The sequence below is a fragment of the Oncorhynchus mykiss genome, chromosome 17, assembly GCF_013265735.2.
Source record: "Oncorhynchus mykiss isolate Arlee chromosome 17, USDA_OmykA_1.1, whole genome shotgun sequence".
NCBI lineage: Eukaryota > Metazoa > Chordata > Actinopteri > Salmoniformes > Salmonidae > Oncorhynchus > Oncorhynchus mykiss.
The window spans coordinates 80,468,562-80,484,030 of record NC_048581.1 but is presented as its reverse complement, the minus strand read 5'-3'; the positions used below and the strand labels follow the sequence as shown (position 1 = coordinate 80,484,030).

The following is a 15,469-nucleotide window of genomic DNA, read 5'->3' as shown; positions in this document are numbered from 1 at the left end:
ACTTGGTCCGAATATCGTACAGCTCCGTTTGTGCAAAATATGGTGATTAGTGAAGGTGTTGTTGATGGATCCTATGGTGCAATCTGTTAGCGTGTTGTACTTATACAGCAGTATACAGCAATTAGATGACAAGGTTGTGCGTTCAAGATCCACCAGGAGCAAGTATTCCTCTTGAACCCTCTCCCTGTCTATTTCTTGTCCAGAAAAGGAGCATTTTAATTCAATACACTTAGGAGGATGTTTCATAATTAATTGGTATGTTATTGAGATAACAGGTCAGAGTGCAGGCACAGCTAGGATTCAAATCCATAGTCTTCTCTATCACCAGCAATGCCAGACACGTCAGCAATGCAGGGTGGCAAGTCTGCTCGAAAGTCCATGTGAACGGCTGTTTGCAAATTTAGTTGGTGCTTCGGCTCAGACAAGTATCAGCCCATTTGTGGTATCGACCCTACGATTCTGAGATTAAGAGGCTCATGCTCAAACGCCTGAGCTTGCCAGGCAGGTCAATTGTGGTGATCGGTGACAGTGCTTTGCATAGCTCCTACGGCGCAGTTGGTTTGCGCGTGGTACTTATACAGCAGTATGCAGTGAAGCAATGCCAAAGTTGTGAATTCGTACCTGACCAGGAGCAACTGCTTTTCTTGAACCCTCTGACTGTCTATTTCTTGTCCAGAAAAGGATAATTTATTCAATCTATTTCATAAGTAATTGGTATGTCATAGAGATAACAGGTCAGAGTGCAGGCACAGCTACGATTCAAATGCATATTCCTCTGCATTACCAGCTTTGCCTGACACATCAGCAATGCAGGGTGGCAAGCCTGCTCGAAAATCCAAGCGTTTCGCTGTTCGCAAAGTGAGTTTGTACTTCGGCAGAGAAAATAATCACCCAACGTGGGGCTCTAACCCACGACCCTGAGATGAAGAGTCTCGTGCTCTTCCGACTGAGCTAGCTAGGCACCTCAACGGTAATTTTAACTTGGTCCGAATATCGTACAGCTCCGTTTGTGCAAAATATGGTGATCAGTGACAGTGCTTTGCGTAGCTCCTGTGGCGCAGTCGGTTAGCGCGTGGTACTTATACAGCAGTATGCAGTGAAGCAATGCCGAGGTTGTGAGTTCGAGCCTCACCAGGAGCAAGTGCTTTTCTTGAACCCTCTGACTGTCTATTTCTTGTCCAGAAAATGATCATTTATTCAATCTATTTCATAAGTAATTGGTATGTCATAGAGATAACAGGTCAGAGTGCAGGCACAGCTACGATTCAAATGCATATTCCTCTGCATTACCAGCTTTGCCTGACACATCAGCAATACAGGGTGGCAAGCCTGCTCGAAAATCCAAGCGTTTCGCTGTTCGCAAAGTGAGTTTGTACTTCGGCAGAGAAAATAATCACCCAACGTGGGGCTCGAACCCACGACCCTGAGATTAAGAGTCTCATGCTCTACCGACTGAGCTAGCTAGGTACCTCATCGGTCATTTTGACTTGGTCCGAATATCGTACAGCTCCGTTTGTGCAAAATATGGTGATTAGTGAAGGTGTTGTTGATGGATCCTATGGTGCAATCTGTTAGCGTGTTGTACTTATACAGCAGTATACAGCAATTAGATGACAAGGTTGTGCGTTCAAGATCCACCAGGAGCAAGTATTCCTCTTGAACCCTCTCCCTGTCTATTTCTTGTCCAGAAAAGGAGCATTTTAATTCAATACACTTAGGAGGATGTTTCATAATTAATTGGTATGTTATTGAGATAACAGGTCAGAGTGCAGGCACAGCTAGGATTCAAATCCATAGTCTTCTCTATCACCAGCAATGCCAGACACGTCAGCAATGCAGGGTGGCAAGTCTGCTCGAAAGTCCATGTGAACGGCTGTTTGCAAATTTAGTTGGTGCTTCGGCTCAGACAAGTATCAGCCCATTTGTGGTATCGACCCTACGATTCTGAGATTAAGAGGCTCATGCTCAAACGCCTGAGCTTGCCAGGCAGGTCAATTGTGGTGATCGGTGACAGTGCTTTGCATAGCTCCTACGGCGCAGTTGGTTTGCGCGTGGTACTTATACAGCAGTATGCAGTGAAGCAATGCCAAAGTTGTGAATTCGTACCTGACCAGGAGCAACTGCTTTTCTTGAACCCTCTGACTGTCTATTTCTTGTCCAGAAAAGGATCATTTATTTAATCTATTTCATAAGTAATTGGTATGTCATAGAGATAACAGGTCAGCGTGCAGGCACAGCTACGATTCAAATGCATATTCCTCTGCATTACCAGCTTTGCCTGACACATCAGCAATGCAGGGTGGCAAGCCTGCTCGAAAATCCAAGCGTTTGGCTGTTCGCAAAGTGAGTTTGTACTTCGGCAGAGAAAAAAGTCACCCAACGTGGGGCTCAAACCCACGACCCTGAGATTAAGAGTCTCATGCTCTACCGACTGAGCTAGCTAGGTACCTCATCGGTCATTTTGACTTGGTCCGAATATCGTACAGCTCCGTTTGTGCAAAATATGGTGATTAGTGAAGGTGTTGTTGATGGATCCTATGGTGCAATCTGTTAGCGTGTTGTACTTATACAGCAGTATACAGCAATTAGATGACAAGGTTGTGCGTTCAAGATCCACCAGGAGCAAGTATTCCTCTTGAACCCTCTCCCTGTCTATTTCTTGTCCAGAAAAGGAGCATTTTAATTCAATACACTTAGGAGGATGTTTCATAATTAATTGGTATGTTATTGAGATAACAGGTCAGAGTGCAGGCACAGCTAGGATTCAAATCCATAGTCTTCTCTATCACCAGCAATGCCAGACACGTCAGCAATGCAGGGTGGCAAGTCTGCTCGAAAGTCCATGTGAACGGCTGTTTGCAAATTTAGTTGGTGCTTCGGCTCAGACAAGTATCAGCCCATTTGTGGTATCGACCCTACGATTCTGAGATTAAGAGGCTCATGCTCAAACGCCTGAGCTTGCCAGGCAGGTCAATTGTGGTGATCGGTGACAGTGCTTTGCATAGCTCCTACGGCGCAGTTGGTTTGCGCGTGGTACTTATACAGCAGTATGCAGTGAAGCAATGCCAAAGTTGTGAATTCGTACCTGACCAGGAGCAACTGCTTTTCTTGAACCCTCTGACTGTCTATTTCTTGTCCAGAAAAGGATCATTTATTTAATCTATTTCATAAGTAATTGGTATGTCGTTGAGATAAAAGGTCAGATTGCAGGCAGAGCTACGATTCAAATGCATATTCCTCTGCATTACCAGCTTTGCCTGACACATCAGCAATACAGGGTGGCAAGCCTGCTCGAAAATCCAAGCGTTTGGCTGTTCGCAAAGTGAGTTTGTACTTCGGCCGAGAAAAAAATCACCCAACGTGGGGCTCTAACCCACGACCCTGAGATGAAGAGTCTCGTGCTCTTCCGACTGAGCTAGCTAGGCACCTCAATGGTAATTTTAACTTGGTCCGAATATCGTACAGCTCCGTTTGTGCAAAATATGGTGATCAGTGACAGTGCTTTGCGTAGCTCCTGTGGCGCAGTCGGTTAGCGCGTGGTACTTATACAGCAGTATGCAGTGAAGCAATGCCGAGGTTGTGAGTTCGAGCCTCACCAGGAGCAAGTGCTTTTCTTGAACCCTCTGACTGTCTATTTCTTGTCCAGAAAATGATCATTTATTCAATCTATTTCATAAGTAATTGGTATGTCATAGAGATAACAGGTCAGAGTGCAGGCACAGCTACGATTCAAATGCATATTCCTCTGCATTACCAGCTTTGCCTGACACATCAGCAATACAGGGTGGCAAGCCTGCTCGAAAATCCAAGCGTTTCGCTGTTCGCAAAGTGAGTTTGTACTTCGGCAGAGAAAATAATCACCCAACGTGGGGCTCGAACCCACGACCCTGAGATTAAGAGTCTCATGCTCTACCGACTGAGCTAGCTAGGTACCTCATCGGTCATTTTGACTTGGTCCGAATATCGTACAGCTCCGTTTGTGCAAAATATGGTGATTAGTGAAGGTGTTGTTGATGGATCCTATGGTGCAATCTGTTAGCGTGTTGTACTTATACAGCAGTATACAGCAATTAGATGACAAGGTTGTGCGTTCAAGATCCACCAGGAGCAAGTATTCCTCTTGAACCCTCTCCCTGTCTATTTCTTGTCCAGAAAAGGAGCATTTTAATTCAATACACTTAGGAGGATGTTTCATAATTAATTGGTATGTTATTGAGATAACAGGTCAGAGTGCAGGCACAGCTAGGATTCAAATCCATAGTCTTCTCTATCACCAGCAATGCCAGACACGTCAGCAATGCAGGGTGGCAAGTCTGCTCGAAAGTCCATGTGAACGGCTGTTTGCAAATTTAGTTGGTGCTTGGCTCAGACAAGTATCAGCCCATTTGTGGTATCGACCCTACGATTCTGAGATTAAGAGGCTCATGCTCAAACGCCTGAGCTTGCCAGGCAGGTCAATTGTGGTGATCAGTGACAGTGCTTTGCATAGCTCCTACGGCGCAGTTGGTTTGCACGTGGTACTTATACAGCAGTATGCAGTGAAGCAATGCCAAAGTTGTGAATTCGTACCTGACCAGGAGCAACTGCTTTTCTTGAACCCTCTGACTGTCTATTTCTTGTCCAGAAAAGGATAATTTATTTAATCTATTTCATAAGTAATTGGTATGTCGTTGAGATAAAAGGTCAGAGTGCAGGCAGAGCTACGATTCAAATGCATAGTCTTCTGCATTACCAGTTTTGCCTGACACATCAGCAATGCAGGGTGGCAAGCCTGCTCAAAAATCCAACCGTTTGGCTTTTCGCAAAGTGAGTTGGTACTTCGGCAGAGAAAATAATCACCCAACGTGGGGCTCTAACCCACGACCCTGAGATGAAGAGTCTCGTGCTCTTCCGACTGAGCTAGCTAGGCACCTCAACGGTAATTTTAACTTGGTCCGAATATCGTACAGCTCCGTTTGTGCAAAATATGGTGATCAGTGACAGTGCTTTGCGTAGCTCCTGTGGCGCAGTCGGTTAGCGCGTGGTACTTATACAGCAGTATGCAGTGAAGCAATGCCGAGGTTGTGAGTTCGAGCCTCATCAGGAGCAAGTGCTTTTCTTGAACCCTCTGACTGTCTATTTCTTGCCCAGAAAAGGATCATTTATTCAATCTATTTCATAAGTAATTGGTATGTCATAGAGATAACAGGTCAGAGTGCAGGCACAGCTACGATTCAAATGCATATTCCTCTGCATTACCAGCTTTGCCTGACACATCAGCAATACAGGGTGGCAAGCCTGCTCGAAAATCCAAGCGTTTGGCTGTTCGCAAAGTGAGTTTGTACTTCGGCAGAGAAAAAAATCACCCAACGTGGGGCTCGAACCCACGACCCTGAGATTAAGAGTCTCATGCTCTACCGACTGAGCTAGCTAGGTACCTCATCAGTCATTTTGACTTGGTCCGAATATCGTACAGCTCCGTTTGTGCAAAATATGGTGATTAGTGAAGGTGTTGTTGATGGATCCTATGGTGCAATCTGTTAGCGTGTTGTACTTATACAGCAGTATACAGCAATTAGATGACAAGGTTGTGCGTTCAAGATCCACCAGGAGCAAGTATTCCTCTTGAACCCTCTCCCTGTCTATTTCTTGTCCAGAAAAGGAGCATTTTAATTCAATACACTTAGGAGGATGTTTCATAATTAATTGGTATGTTATTGAGATAACAGGTCAGAGTGCAGGCACAGCTAGGATTCAAATCCATAGTCTTCTCTATCACCAGCAATGCCAGACACGTCAGCAATGCAGGGTGGCAAGTCTGCTCGAAAGTCCATGTGAACGGCTGTTTGCAAATTTAGTTGGTGCTTGGCTCAGACAAGTATCAGCCCATTTGTGGTATCGACCCTACGATTCTGAGATTAAGAGGCTCATGCTCAAACGCCTGAGCTTGCCAGGCAGGTCAATTGTGGTGATCAGTGACAGTGCTTTGCATAGCTCCTACGGCGCAGTTGGTTTGCACGTGGTACTTATACAGCAGTATGCAGTGAAGCAATGCCAAAGTTGTGAATTCGTACCTGACCAGGAGCAACTGCTTTTCTTGAACCCTCTGACTGTCTATTTCTTGTCCAGAAAAGGATCATTTATTTAATCTATTTCATAAGTAATTGGTATGTCGTTGAGATAAAAGGTCAGATTGCAGGCAGAGCTACGATTCAAATGCATAGTCTTCTGCATTACCAGTTTTGCCTGACACATCAGCAATGCAGGGTGGCAAGCCTGCTCAAAAATCCAACCGTTTGGCTGTTCGCAAAGAGAGTTGGTACTTCGGCAGAGAAAATAATCACCCAACGTGGGGCTCTAACCCACGACCCTGAGATTAAGAGTCTCATGCTCTACCGACTGAGCTAGCTAGGTACCTCATCGGTCATTTTGACTTGGTCCGAATATCGTACAGCTCCGTTTGTGCAAAATATGGTGATTAGTGAAGGTGTTGTTGATGGATCCTATGGTGCAATCTGTTAGCGTGTTGTACTTATACAGCAGTATACAGCAATTAGATGACAAGGTTGTGCGTTCAAGATCCACCAGGAGCAAGTATTCCTCTTGAACCCTCTCCCTGTCTATTTCTTGTCCAGAAAAGGAGCATTTTAATTCAATACACTTAGGAGGATGTTTCATAATTAATTGGTATGTTATTGAGATAACAGGTCAGAGTGCAGGCACAGCTAGGATTCAAATCCATAGTCTTCTCTATCACCAGCAATGCCAGACATGTCAGCAAGTCTGCTCGAAAGTCCATGTGAACGGCTGTTTGCAAATTTAGTTGGTGCTTGGCTCAGACAAGTATCAGCCCATTTGTGGTATCGACCCTACGATTCTGAGATTAAGAGGCTCATGCTCAAACGCCTGAGCTTGCCAGGCAGGTCAATTGTGGTGATCAGTGACAGTGCTTTGCATAGCTCCTACGGCGCAGTTGGTTTGCACGTGGTACTTATACAGCAGTATGCAGTGAAGCAATGCCAAAGTTGTGAATTCGTACCTGACCAGGAGCAAGTGCTTTTCTTGAACCCTCTGACTGTCTATTTCTTGTCCAGAAAAGGATCATTTATTTAATCTATTTCATAAGTAATTGGTATGTCGTTGAGATAAAAGGTCAGATTGCAGGCAGAGCTACGATTCAAATGCATAGTCTTCTGCATTACCAGTTTTGCCTGACACATCAGCAATGCAGGGTGGCAAGCCTGCTCAAAAATCCAACCGTTTGGCTGTTCGCAAAGAGAGTTGGTACTTCGGCAGAGAAAATAATCACCCAACGTGGGGCTCTAACCCACGACCCTGAGATTAAGAGTCTCATGCTCTACCGACTGAGCTAGCTAGGTACCTCATCGGTCATTTTGACTTGGTCCGAATATCGTACAGCTCCGTTTGTGCAAAATATGGTGATTAGTGAAGGTGTTGTTGATGGATCCTATGGTGCAATCTGTTAGCGTGTTGTACTTATACAGCAGTATACAGCAATTAGATGACAAGGTTGTGCGTTCAAGATCCACCAGGAGCAAGTATTCCTCTTGAACCCTCTCCCTGTCTATTTCTTGTCCAGAAAAGGAGCATTTTAATTCAATACACTTAGGAGGATGTTTCATAATTAATTGGTATGTTATTGAGATAACAGGTCAGAGTGCAGGCACAGCTAGGATTCAAATCCATAGTCTTCTCTATCACCAGCAATGCCAGACACGTCAGCAATGCAGGGTGGCAAGTCTGCTCGAAAGTCCATGTGAACGGCTGTTTGCAAATTTAGTTGGTGCTTGGCTCAGACAAGTATCAGCCCATTTGTGGTATCGACCCTACGATTCTGAGATTAAGAGGCTCATGCTCAAACGCCTGAGCTTGCCAGGCAGGTCAATTGTGGTGATCAGTGACAGTGCTTTGCATAGCTCCTACGGCGCAGTTGGTTTGCACGTGGTACTTATACAGCAGTATGCAGTGAAGCAATGCCAAAGTTGTGAATTCGTACCTGACCAGGAGCAACTGCTTTTCTTGAACCCTCTGACTGTCTATTTCTTGTCCAGAAAAGGATAATTTATTTAATCTATTTCATAAGTAATTGGTATGTCGTTGAGATAAAAGGTCAGAGTGCAGGCAGAGCTACGATTCAAATGCATAGTCTTCTGCATTACCAGTTTTGCCTGACACATCAGCAATGCAGGGTGGCAAGCCTGCTCAAAAATCCAACCGTTTGGCTTTTCGCAAAGTGAGTTGGTACTTCGGCAGAGAAAATAATCACCCAACGTGGGGCTCTAACCCACGACCCTGAGATGAAGAGTCTCGTGCTCTTCCGACTGAGCTAGCTAGGCACCTCAACGGTCATTTTAACTTGGTCCGAATATCGTACAGCTCCGTTTAGGCAAAATATGGTGATCAGTGACAGTGCTTTGCGTAGCTCCTGTGGCGCAGTCGGTTAGCGCGTGGTACTTATACAGCAGTATGCAGTGAAGCAATGCCGAGGTTGTGAGTTCGAGCCTCACCAGGAGCAAGTGCTTTTCTTGAACCCTCTGACTGTCTATTTCTTGCCCAGAAAAGGATCATTTATTCAATCTATTTCATAAGTAATTGGTATGTCATAGAGATAACAGGTCAGAGTGCAGGCACAGCTAGGATTCAAATCCATAGTCTTCTCTATCACCAGCAATGCCAGACACGTCAGCAATGCAGGGTGGCAAGTCTGCTCGAAAGTCCATGTGAACGGCTGTTTGCAAATTTAGTTGGTGCTTGGCTCAGACAAGTATCAGCCCATTTGTGGTATCGACCCTACGATTCTGAGATTAAGCGGCTCATGCTCAAACGCCTGAGCTTGCCAGGCAGGTCAATTGTGGTGATCAGTGACAGTGCTTTGCATAGCTCCTACGGCGCAGTTGGTTTGCGCGTGGTACTTATACAGCAGTATGCAGTGAAGCAATGCCAAAGTTGTGAATTCGTACCTGACCAGGAGCAACTGCTTTTCTTGAACCCTCTGACTGTCTATTTCTTGTCCAGAAAATGATAATTTATTCAATCTATTTCATAAGTAATTGGTATGTCATAGAGATAACAGGTCAGAGTGCAGGCACAGCTACGATTCAAATGCATATTCCTCTGCATTACCAGCTTTGCCTGACACATCAGCAATGCAGGGTGGCAAGCCTGCTCAAAAATCCAACCGTTTGGCTGTTCGCAAAGAGAGTTGGTACTTCGGCAGAGAAAATAATCACCCAACGTGGGGCTCTAACCCACGACCCTGAGATGAAGAGTCTCGTGCTCTTCCAACTGAGCTAGCTAGGCACCTCAACGGTAATTTTAACTTGGTCCGAATATCGTACAGCTCCGTTTGTGCAAATTATGGTGATCAGTGACAGTGCTTTGCATAGCTCCTACGGCGCAGTTGGTTTGCACGTGGTACTTATACAGCAGTATGCAGTGAAGCAATGCTTAAGTTGTGAATTCGTACCTGACCAGGAGCAACTGCTTTTCTTGAACCCTCTGACTGTCTATTTCTTGTCCAGAAAAGGATCATTTATTTAATCTATTTCATAAGTAATTGGTATGTCGTTGAGATAAAAGGTCAGATTGCAGTTAGAGCTACGATTCAAATGCATAGTCTTCTGCATTACCAGTTTTGCCTGACACATCAGCAATGCAGGGTGGCATGCCTGCTCAAAAATCCAACAGTTTGGCTGTTCGCAAAGAGAGTTGGTACTTCGGCAGAGAAAATAATCACCCAACGTGGGGCTCTAACCCACGACCCTGAGATTAAGAGTCTCATGCTCTACCGACTGAGCTAGCTAGGCACCTCAACGGTAATTTTAACTTGGTCTGAATATCGTACAGCTCCGTTTGTGCAAAATATGGTGATCAGTGACAGTGCTTTGGGTAGCTCCTGTGGCGCAGTCGGTTAGCGCGTGGTACTTATACAGCAGTATGCAGTGAAGCAATGCCGAGGTTGTGAGTTCGAGCCTCACCAGGAGCAAGTGCTTTTCTTGAACCCTCTGACTGTCTATTTCTTGCCCAGAAAAGGATCATTTATTCAATCTATTTCATAAGTAATTGGTATGTCATAGAGATAACAGGTCAGAGTGCAGGCACAGCTACGATTCAAATGCATATTCCTCTGCATTACCAGCTTTGCCTGACACATCAGCAATACAGGGTGGCAAGCCTGCTCGAAAATCCAAGCGTTTGGCTGTTCGCAAAGTGAGTTTGTACTTCGGCAGAGAAAAAAATCACCCAACGTGGGGCTCGAACCCACGACCCTGAGATTAAGAGTCTCATGCTCTACCGACTGAGCTAGCTAGGTACCTCATCAGTCATTTTGACTTGGTCCGAATATCGTACAGCTCCGTTTGTGCAAAATATGGTGATTAGTGAAGGTGTTGTTGATGGATCCTATGGTGCAATCTGTTAGCGTGTTGTACTTATACAGCAGTATACAGCAATTAGATGACAAGGTTGTGCGTTCAAGATCCACCAGGAGCAAGTATTCCTCTTGAACCCTCTCCCTGTCTATTTCTTGTCCAGAAAAGGATAATTTATTCAATCTATTTCATAAGTAATTGGTATGTCATAGAGATAACAGGTCAGAGTGCAGGCACAGCTACGATTCAAATGCATATTCCTCTGCATTACCAGCTTTGCCTGACACATCAGCAATGCAGGGTGGCAAGCCTGCTCAAAAATCCAACCGTTTGGCTGTTCGCAAAGAGAGTTGGTACTTCGGCAGAGAAAATAATCACCCAACGTGGGGCTCTAACCCACGACCCTGATATGAAGAGTCTCGTGCTCTTCCGACTGAGCTAGCTAGGCACCTCAACGGTAATTTTAACTTGGTCCGAATATCGTACAGCTCCGTTTGTGCAAATTATGGTGATCAGTGACAGTGCTTTGCATAGCTCCTACGGCGCAGTTGGTTTGCACGTGGTACTTATACAGCAGTATGCAGTGAAGCAATGCCAAAGTTGTGAATTCGTACCTGACCAGGAGCAACTGCTTTTCTTGAACCCTCTGACTGTCTATTTCTTGTCCAGAAAAGGATCATTTATTTAATCTATTTCATAAGTAATTGGTATGTCGTTGAGATAAAAGGTCAGAGTGCAGGCAGAGCTACGATTCAAATGCATATTCCTCTGCATTACCAGCTTTGCCTGACACATCAGCAATGCAGGGTGGCAAGCCTGCTCAAAAATCCAACCGTTTGGCTGTTCGCAAAGAGAGTTGGTACTTCGGCAGAGAAAATAATCACCCAACGTGGGGCTCTAACCCACGACCCTGAGATGAAGAGTCTCGTGCTCTTCCGACTGAGCTAGCTAGGCACCTCAACGGTAATTTTAACTTGGTCCGAATATCGTACAGCTCCGTTTGTGCAAAATATGGTGATCAGTGACAGTGCTTTGCGTAGCTCCTGTGGCGCAGTCGGTTAGCGCGTGGTACTTATACAGCAGTATGCAGTGAAGCAATGCCGAGGTTGTGAGTTCGAGCCTCACCAGGAGCAAGTGCTTTTCTTGAACCCTCTGACTGTCTATTTCTTGTCCAGAAAAGGATCATTTATTTAATCTATTTCATAAGTAATTGGTATGTCATAGAGATAACAGGTCAGAGTGCAGGCACAGCTACAATTCAAATGCATATTCCTCTGCATTACCAGCTTTGCCTGACACATCAGCAATGCAGGGTGGCAAGCCTGCTCAAAAATCCAACCGTTTGGCTGTTCGCAAAGAGAGTTGGTACTTCGGCAGAGAAAATAATCACCCAACGTGGGGCTCGAACCCACGACCCTGAGATTAAGAGTCTCATGCTCTACCGACTGAGCTAGCTAGGCACCTCAACGGTAATTTTAACTTGGTCCGAATACCATACAGCTCCGTTTGTGCAAAATATGGTGATCAGTGACAGTGCTTCGCGTAGCTCCTGTGGCGCAGTCGGTTAGCGCGTGGTACTTATACAGCAGTATGCAGTGAAGCAATGCCGAGGTTGTGAGTTCGAGCCTCACCAGGAGCAAGTGCTTTTCTTGAACCCTCTGACTGTCTATTTCTTGTCCAGAAAAGGATCATTTATTTAATCTATTTCATAAGTAATTGGTATGTCATAGAGATAACAGGTCAGAGTGCAGGCACAGCTACAATTCAAATGCATATTCCTCTGCATTACCAGCTTTGCCTGACACATCAGCAATGCAGGGTGGCAAGCCTGCTCAAAAATCCAACCGTTTGGCTGTTCGCAAAGAGAGTTGGTACTTCGGCAGAGAAAATAATCACCCAACGTGGGGCTCGAACCCACGACCCTGAGATTAAGAGTCTCATGCTCTACCGACTGAGCTAGCTAGGTACCTCATCAGTGATTTTGACTTGGTCCGAATATCGTACAGCTCCGTTTGTGCAAAATATGGTGATTAGTGAAGGTGTTGTTGATGGATCCTATGGTGCAATCTGTTAGCGTGTTGTACTTATACAGCAGTATACAGCAATTAGATGACAAGGTTGTGCGTTCAAAATCCACCAGGAGCAAGTATTCCTCTTGAACCCTCTCCCTGTCTATTTCTTGTCCAGAAAAGGAGCATTTTAATTCAATACACTTAGGAGGATGTTTCATAATTAATTGGTATGTTATTGAGATAACAGGTCAGAGTGCAGGCACAGCTAGGATTCAAATCCATAGTCCTCTCTATCACCAGCAATGCCAGACACGTCAGCAATGCAGGGTGGCAAGTCTGCTCGAAAGTCCATGTGAACGGCTGTTTGCAAATTTAGTTGGTGCTTCGGCTCAGACAAGTATCAGCCCATTTGTGGTATCGACCCTACGATTCTGAGATTAAGCGGCTCATGCTCAAACGCCTGAGCTTGCCAGGCAGGTCAATTGTGGTGATCAGTGACAGTGCTTTGCATAGCTCCTATGGCGCAGTTGGTTTGCGCGTGGTACTTATACAGCAGTATGCAGTGAAGCAATGCCAAAGTTGTGAATTCGTACCTGACCAGGAGCAACTGCTTTTCTTGAACCCTCTGACTGTCTATTTCTTGTCCAGAAAAGGATAATTTATTTAATCTATTTCATAAGTAATTGGTATGTCGTTGAGATAAAAGGTCAGAGTGCAGGCAGAGCTACGATTCAAATGCATATTCCTCTGCATTACTAGCTTTGCCTGACACATCAGCAATGCAGGGTGGCAAGCCTGCTCAAAAATCCAACCGTTTGGCTGTTCGCAAAGAGAGTTGGTACTTCGGCAGAGAAAATAATCACCCAACGTGGGGCTCTAACCCACGACCCTGAGATGAAGAGTCTCGTGCTCTTCCGACTGAGCTAGCTAGGCACCTCAACGGTAATTTTAACTTGGTCCGAATATCGTACAGCTCCGTTTGTGCAAAATATGGTGATCAGTGACAGTGCTTTGCGTAGCTCCTGTGGCGCAGTCGGTTAGCGCGTGGTACTTATACAGCAGTATGCAGTGAAGCAATGCCGAGGTTGTGAGTTCGAGCCTCACCAGGAGCAAGTGCTTTTCTTGAACCCTCTGACTGTCTATTTCTTGTCCAGAAAAGGATCATTTATTCAATCTATTTCATATTTCAATTGGTATGTCATAGAGATAACAGGTCAGAGTGCAGGCACAGCTACGATTCAAATGCATATTCCTCTGCATTACCAGCTTTGCCTGACACATCAGCAATGCAGGGTGGCAAGCCTGCTCGAAAATCCGCGCGTTTGGCTGTTCGCAAAGTGAGTTTGTACTTCGGCAGAGAAAAAAATCACCCAACGTGGGGCTCGAACCCACGACCCTGAGATTAAGAGTCTCATGCTCTACCGACTGAGCTAGCTAGGTACCTCATCGGTCATTTTGACTTGGTCCGAATATCGTACAGCTCCGTTTGTGCAAAATATGGTGATTAGTGAAGGTGTTGTTGATGGATCCTATGGTGCAATCTGTTGGCGTGTTGTACTTATACAGCAGTATACAGCAATTAGATGACAAGGTTGTGCGTTCAAGATCCACCAGGAGCAAGTATTCCTCTTGAACCCTCTCCCTGTCTATTTCTTGTCCAGAAAAGGAGCATTTTAATTCAATACACTTAGGAGGATGTTTCATAATTAATTGGTATGTTATTGAGATAACAGGTCAGAGTGCAGGCACAGCTAGGATTCAAATCCATAGTCTTCTCTATCACCAGCAATGCCAGACACGTCAGCAATGCAGGGTGGCAAGTCTGCTCGAAAGTCCATGTGAACGGCTGTTTGCAAATTTAGTTGGTGCTTCGGCTCAGACAAGTATCAGCCCATTTGTGGTATCGACCCTACGATTCTGAGATTAAGAGGCTCATGCTCAAACGCCTGAGCTTGCCAGGCAGGTCAATTGTGGTGATCAGTGACAGTGCTTTGCATAGCTCCTACGGCGCAGTTGGTTTGCGCGTGGTACTTATAAAGCAGTATGCAGTGAAGCAATGCCAAAGTTGTGAATTCGTACCTGACCAGGAGCAACTGCTTTTCTTGAACCCTCTGACTGTCTATTTCTTGTCCAGAAAAGGATAATTTATTCAATCTATTTCATAAGTAATTGGTATGTCATAGAGATAACAGGTCAGAGTGCAGGCACAGCTACGATTCAAATGCATATTCCTCTGCATTACCAGCTTTGCCTGACACATCAGCAATGCAGGGTGGCAAGCCTGCTCAAAAATCCAACCGTTTGGCTGTTCGCAAAGAGAGTTGGTACTTCGGCAGAGAAAATAATCACCCAACGTGGGGCTCTAACCCACGACCCTGAGATTAAGAGTCTCGTGCTCTTCCGACTGAGCTAGCTAGGCACCTCAACGGTAATTTTAACTTGGTCCGAATACCATACAGCTCCGTTTGTGCAAAATATGGTGATCAGTGACAGTGCTTTGCGTAGCTCCTGTGGCGCAGTCGGTTAGCGCGTGGTACTTATACAGCAGTATGCAGTGAAGCAATGCCGAGGTTGTGAGTTCGAGCCTCACCAGGAGCAAGTGCTTTTCTTGAACCCTCTGACTGTCTATTTCTTGCCCAGAAAAGGATCATTTATTCAATCTATTTCATAAGTAATTGGTATGTCATTGAGATAACAGGTCAGAGTGCAGGCACAGCTACAATTCAAATGCATATTCCTCTGCATTACCAGCTTTGCCTGACACATCAGCAATGCAGGGTGGCAAGCCTGCTCGAAAATCCAAGCGTTTGGCTGTTCGCAAAGTGAGTTTGTACTTCGGCAGAGAAAAAAATCACCCAACGTGGGGCTCGAACCCACGACCCTGAGATTAAGAGTCTCATGCTCTACCGACTGAGCTAGCTAGGTACCTCATCAGTCATTTTGACTTGGTCCGAATATCGTACAGCTCCGTTCGTGCAAAATATGGTGATTAGTGAAGGTGTTGTTGATGGATCCTATGGTGCAATCTGTTGGCGTGTTGTACTTATACAGCAGTATACAGCAATTAGATGACAAGGTTGTGCGTTC

The 15,469-nt window shown here is 45.3% G+C and overlaps 21 non-coding genes across 21 annotated transcripts; 9 read left to right on the top strand and 12 right to left on the bottom strand.

The window, feature by feature from the left end:
- Nucleotides 1-1,046: 1,046 nt before the first annotated feature.
- trnai-uau lies at nt 1,047-1,140 on the top strand. Its single transcript has 2 exons — nt 1,047-1,084; nt 1,105-1,140. It is a non-coding gene; the product is annotated as a tRNA-Ile (tRNA).
- Nucleotides 1,141-1,394: 254 nt separating this feature from the next.
- trnak-cuu lies at nt 1,395-1,467 on the bottom strand. Its single transcript has one exon. It is a non-coding gene; the product is annotated as a tRNA-Lys (tRNA).
- A 906-nt stretch (nt 1,468-2,373) lies between these two features.
- trnak-cuu lies at nt 2,374-2,446 on the bottom strand. The gene has a single exon. It is a non-coding gene; the product is annotated as a tRNA-Lys (tRNA).
- A 1,064-nt stretch (nt 2,447-3,510) lies between these two features.
- Nucleotides 3,511-3,604, top strand: trnai-uau. Its single transcript has 2 exons — nt 3,511-3,548; nt 3,569-3,604. It is a non-coding gene; the product is annotated as a tRNA-Ile (tRNA).
- Nucleotides 3,605-3,858: 254 nt separating this feature from the next.
- On the bottom strand, nt 3,859-3,931 carry trnak-cuu. The gene has a single exon. It is a non-coding gene; the product is annotated as a tRNA-Lys (tRNA).
- Nucleotides 3,932-4,994: 1,063 nt separating this feature from the next.
- On the top strand, nt 4,995-5,088 carry trnai-uau. Its single transcript has 2 exons — nt 4,995-5,032; nt 5,053-5,088. It is a non-coding gene; the product is annotated as a tRNA-Ile (tRNA).
- Nucleotides 5,089-5,342: 254 nt separating this feature from the next.
- Nucleotides 5,343-5,415, bottom strand: trnak-cuu. The gene has a single exon. It is a non-coding gene; the product is annotated as a tRNA-Lys (tRNA).
- A 905-nt stretch (nt 5,416-6,320) lies between these two features.
- On the bottom strand, nt 6,321-6,393 carry trnak-cuu. Its single transcript has one exon. It is a non-coding gene; the product is annotated as a tRNA-Lys (tRNA).
- An 892-nt stretch (nt 6,394-7,285) lies between these two features.
- Nucleotides 7,286-7,358, bottom strand: trnak-cuu. Its single transcript has one exon. It is a non-coding gene; the product is annotated as a tRNA-Lys (tRNA).
- A 1,063-nt stretch (nt 7,359-8,421) lies between these two features.
- Nucleotides 8,422-8,515, top strand: trnai-uau. The gene is made up of 2 exons: nt 8,422-8,459; nt 8,480-8,515. It is a non-coding gene; the product is annotated as a tRNA-Ile (tRNA).
- A 1,218-nt stretch (nt 8,516-9,733) lies between these two features.
- Nucleotides 9,734-9,806, bottom strand: trnak-uuu. The gene has a single exon. It is a non-coding gene; the product is annotated as a tRNA-Lys (tRNA).
- An 85-nt stretch (nt 9,807-9,891) lies between these two features.
- Nucleotides 9,892-9,985, top strand: trnai-uau. The gene is made up of 2 exons: nt 9,892-9,929; nt 9,950-9,985. It is a non-coding gene; the product is annotated as a tRNA-Ile (tRNA).
- Nucleotides 9,986-10,239: 254 nt separating this feature from the next.
- trnak-cuu lies at nt 10,240-10,312 on the bottom strand. Its single transcript has one exon. It is a non-coding gene; the product is annotated as a tRNA-Lys (tRNA).
- A 1,097-nt stretch (nt 10,313-11,409) lies between these two features.
- Nucleotides 11,410-11,503, top strand: trnai-uau. The gene is made up of 2 exons: nt 11,410-11,447; nt 11,468-11,503. It is a non-coding gene; the product is annotated as a tRNA-Ile (tRNA).
- Nucleotides 11,504-11,757: 254 nt separating this feature from the next.
- Nucleotides 11,758-11,830, bottom strand: trnak-cuu. The gene has a single exon. It is a non-coding gene; the product is annotated as a tRNA-Lys (tRNA).
- An 85-nt stretch (nt 11,831-11,915) lies between these two features.
- Nucleotides 11,916-12,009, top strand: trnai-uau. The gene is made up of 2 exons: nt 11,916-11,953; nt 11,974-12,009. It is a non-coding gene; the product is annotated as a tRNA-Ile (tRNA).
- A 254-nt stretch (nt 12,010-12,263) lies between these two features.
- Nucleotides 12,264-12,336, bottom strand: trnak-cuu. Its single transcript has one exon. It is a non-coding gene; the product is annotated as a tRNA-Lys (tRNA).
- A 1,064-nt stretch (nt 12,337-13,400) lies between these two features.
- Nucleotides 13,401-13,494, top strand: trnai-uau. The gene is made up of 2 exons: nt 13,401-13,438; nt 13,459-13,494. It is a non-coding gene; the product is annotated as a tRNA-Ile (tRNA).
- Nucleotides 13,495-13,749: 255 nt separating this feature from the next.
- trnak-cuu lies at nt 13,750-13,822 on the bottom strand. Its single transcript has one exon. It is a non-coding gene; the product is annotated as a tRNA-Lys (tRNA).
- A 1,064-nt stretch (nt 13,823-14,886) lies between these two features.
- On the top strand, nt 14,887-14,980 carry trnai-uau. The gene is made up of 2 exons: nt 14,887-14,924; nt 14,945-14,980. It is a non-coding gene; the product is annotated as a tRNA-Ile (tRNA).
- A 254-nt stretch (nt 14,981-15,234) lies between these two features.
- trnak-cuu lies at nt 15,235-15,307 on the bottom strand. The gene has a single exon. It is a non-coding gene; the product is annotated as a tRNA-Lys (tRNA).
- Nucleotides 15,308-15,469: the final 162 nt, after the last annotated feature.